At 41.9% G+C, this 3,910-nt stretch overlaps 1 long non-coding RNA gene across 1 annotated transcript; it reads left to right on the forward strand.

Moving 5' to 3' along the window:
• Nucleotides 1-16: 16 nt before the first annotated feature.
• Nucleotides 17-2,925, forward strand: LOC106724805. The gene is made up of 3 exons (XR_001360644.1): nucleotides 17-84; nucleotides 1,489-1,640; nucleotides 2,768-2,925. It is a non-coding gene; the product is annotated as an uncharacterized LOC106724805 (long non-coding RNA).
• Nucleotides 2,926-3,910: the final 985 nt, after the last annotated feature.

Consider the following 3,910-nt stretch of genomic DNA (forward strand, 5'->3'; position numbering starts at 1 on the left):
CTTCTCCCATCTCAATTACAGCGATGCCATTTTCCCAGTTGGACAGACCCAACCCCTGGAGTCATCCTTTAACTTTTTATTGAGGTATAACTTACATTCAGTGATATGCTCTGACCTTAAATATACAGCTTAATAAACTCTGACAAATGGTGGCGTGGAGGAGGGTATGGGGGGGCGATAAATGGTAACAGAATAAAATAAAATGATTTGTCACTGTAAAAAACAAAAAAGAAAAGAAACTGACAAATGCTTGTACAAGCTACCACCTATCAACAGAAAACATTTCCATCACCCTCAAAGTTCCCTTGTGCCTCCTTCCAGCTAATCTCCATGCCCACCTCACCCCCCACCAGAAATAACCACTGATCTTATTTCAGCATAGGCTAGTTTTGCCTATTCTAGAACTGCACATAAATGGAATCACTCAGTGTGTAATATTTGTGTGTCTGGCTTCTTTTGCTCAGCATAATGTCTTTGAGATTCATCCTTATTTTTTTGAGTATCAGTGCTTCCTTTCTTTTTATTGCCCAGTAATCCTCCATTGTATGCATATACTAGTATTATAATTGGTCCATTCCTTGCAATCGTGCTTGACTTGTTTCTGCTCCATTAGCAATTCCTGTGGCTCAGTCTTCAAATACAACATGAATCTGACCACTTCTCCCACATGCTGTTACTCAACTAGTTCTTGCTATCATCTCCTCTTTCCTAATCAGCCTTTCTGCTTCCCTCCCTTCTGTCTATTTTCTACAGCAGCCAGAGTGATTATCTTAAACAACATATATGATCATATCACTGACTTTTAATAAAGAATAAAACCTTCTAATAAAAAATAACATTCAAACTCGAAGGACCTTGGCGATCTGGTTCCTGGCTACTTCTCCAACATCATCTCCTACTCATCTCTCTCTCACACATTGAACATTAGCTATGCTAGTGTTTCTTCCTTCCTTTCTTTTTTTATTTTGTCTTCTAACTTAAATTGATTTTATTCAGCTCTTAACTTACTCTCACCTGGGGTTCTTAAAACCCATATTGAAACCTTTTAGGCATTGAGAAGCACTCCCAATTGTTGAATTGAAACCTAGTCTTTAAATTTGTCACACTCATAGACAGGTTCCTGCCTCAGGCCCTTTGCATGTGCTCGCATGCCACACCAGTGGTCTTCTCATTATTCAGGCCTTAGCTGCAAAGACCCTCCACACAGAGAAAGCTTTCCTGACCAGTCTTATTGAAGTGGGCCCCATATCTATCTGCTATTCTTATCACTGTACCTATCTCACATAACACTTAATAAAAAACAACATATATTACATAAATTAAATAAATGCTTATATAGAGAGGTTATTTGTCTTGCCTTCTTTGCCAGAATGTAAGCTCCATGAAAACAGGGACCAAATCTGTTTGATTTATTCCCATGGACCCAATGCTATGCCCTGAATGACTGAATAAATTAACCTCACTTTTCTTTCCATATAATCATGAAAGAGGTGGCAGCATCATTGCTGGGTATGAAGTTTTTGGCTCCAGCAGTCCATCTGAGCTGCTGTCAGCCATTGAACAGGTGGCTGAGAAGGCCGAGGAAGGCCTTCAGAAGCTGTTTCCACTGGAAGATGACTCCTTCAGAGTATTTGGAAAAGGTAACACTAAATTCCCACCCTCTGCTTAGGAGAGTCCTTTAATTAGTTGCTCATTCGTGTCTTTAGGAGGCAGATTGGAGAGGTTTCTGATACAGAATTATTCTAAGACTGACTTTCAGTAGAAACAGGCAACTGTTTATGATGAAACTCGACTTCAGCCTGACTAGTTCAAATCCTTGCTAATCGGCGATCTGATCTCCACTGTAGTAAATGTTGTGGAAGACTGATTTCACCGCAGGCTCTGATGGAATGATTCAGCAATAGTTTACTGGTAGTCATGTTGAAATATCTCTGGGGTTGGCAATATTCCTGAGTAATAATTCAAGGAGCCAAGGAAAGAATACATATATCTAGGTCTTTAACACTCACACAAACATACACACACACACACAAACAAACAAACAGAGACACACACATACTACTTTCCTTCAGGTATTTTTCCCCACTTACTTCTTTACACCCAATCTTAAACCTCTGCTATAAAAATGTGTGCCACTTTCAACAACACTCTTTCAATAAATATCTACTAAGTGTTTAAAGTATCTAGGCACTTAGGACACAGCAATGGGGAAAACAAACCCAAAACACAGCTCTTGTTGGTCGTCCATTCAAGGTCTCCTTTTCCTAGTCCCAGTCATGGGAAGACTGTATTATTAAGGGTCAGCTGCAAGAGTAACTAGTGTCTGGTCACTATGTGAGAAGCTTTTGCAGGATTCAAAGTAGGATATGTCACCCCAAAATGGCAACTGCCCTGCTTTGTTCCATAGCATTTTGAAGATTTTTCTGGTTTTCTAGCACTCCCTTAAAGAGTAAAAATATTTCCTGGGAGTGGTCATGCCCTGTCTTATTTTCACCTAACACGTATTAGTTGATAGCCCACTAAAAGTAAGATCGTTGGCAAAGATCAGACACCTGGAGGGAGAAGGGCCAGAGTCAGGGAGGGTAGGGCATGGAGAAGGAGAAAAAGGTGCTGATAGGGCTGAAACTGGGCACCAAAGACAAGCTTCTCCTGAATATTTGTGGGTATTGTCTCTAAGAATATGGTTTCTAATGCACAACACTATGGTGCATAGAGAGTGCCAGGATATTCAGAGACATTTTCCCTCTCTGTTTCCATTCTCTTCCAGTTCAGTGTAATAGCATTGCCTTTGGATTTGGGTTTAAGAATGATGAGTATACTCTTCCTTGTAGCAGTGGCTACACCGGGAACATCACAGCCAAGTGCCAGCCCTCTGGGTGGCAGGTCATCAGGGAGACATGTGTGCTTTCTCAGCTGGAAGAACTGAAGAAGGTAAAACATTTCCACCTTGCAGACTTGCCCTGGTTTTGAGTTTCACAGTGGGCACCCACCACTGAGCATGGCCGGGTGGAGGGTAAAATATATCAAATTGTCGCATTTATCAATATGCAGAACATGAGGGTGACATCAGACCCTGGTAAACCCAAGGCATTTGGGCATGAGTAGCAGAGTCTAGGTGGCAGCTGAGAAGGTCAGAAAGTGTCAGAATTGATGGTTTTCATGTGGAGGGGTGCTGCAATAGAGTGAATAAATGCTGAAGGAGTCTGCAATAGATGGCAGAACAGCAACTAAGCTGGAATCAGAAATCCAGAAAGCCTGGGAATCAAAGACCCAAGTGAAGGTGTGAGTCCAAAGTTATAGACTTAGTATAAGTGAGAATGTCAGAAACCAGGGCAGGGGTTGGGATCAGCCAAAGGTGAACCATATAGAGCAATAGAACTGCAATAGATTCTAAGGGTCATCTGGTTTATCAAACTCCTTTTATAGATTAAGAAATGAAAGACTAAGGGACTAACAGTTGGTCCCTCTGGTAGCAATAGTGTTGAATTAGAAACATGGTCCTTTGACTCCCAGTCCAGGACTGTGACCTTCACATGATGCTGTCTTTGGGAAGTACAAGTACTTAAGACAAGGCAGATATATAGAAGCAAATGGTGAGGAATTAGAAGTCAAGTCACAGGAAAGAGGGACTCCAAGACTAGTTCACAGACACTGTTCTGCAGATAGATCTCCATATTGAGCAGAACTTCTGTCCTGGCCTGAGATTCTGGTACTGCAGTAGGGAAACTCAGAAAGGTATATCTTAAAGGACTGTGGAATGTTCACTTCTCCCTCCTTGGACCTCAGTTTCCTCATCTGTAAACTGGGGAGGGAGATTGGACCAGATGGCCTCTGGGGTCTATCCTTGCTCTTGCCTTCTTTGCCTCAGATATGGACATGGGCCATGGTGAGGGTGAGGGCAGGCAGATCC

Source organism: Myotis brandtii, unplaced genomic scaffold, assembly GCF_000412655.1.
Source record: "Myotis brandtii unplaced genomic scaffold, ASM41265v1 C42939722, whole genome shotgun sequence".
Classification (NCBI taxonomy): Eukaryota; Metazoa; Chordata; class Mammalia; order Chiroptera; family Vespertilionidae; genus Myotis; species Myotis brandtii.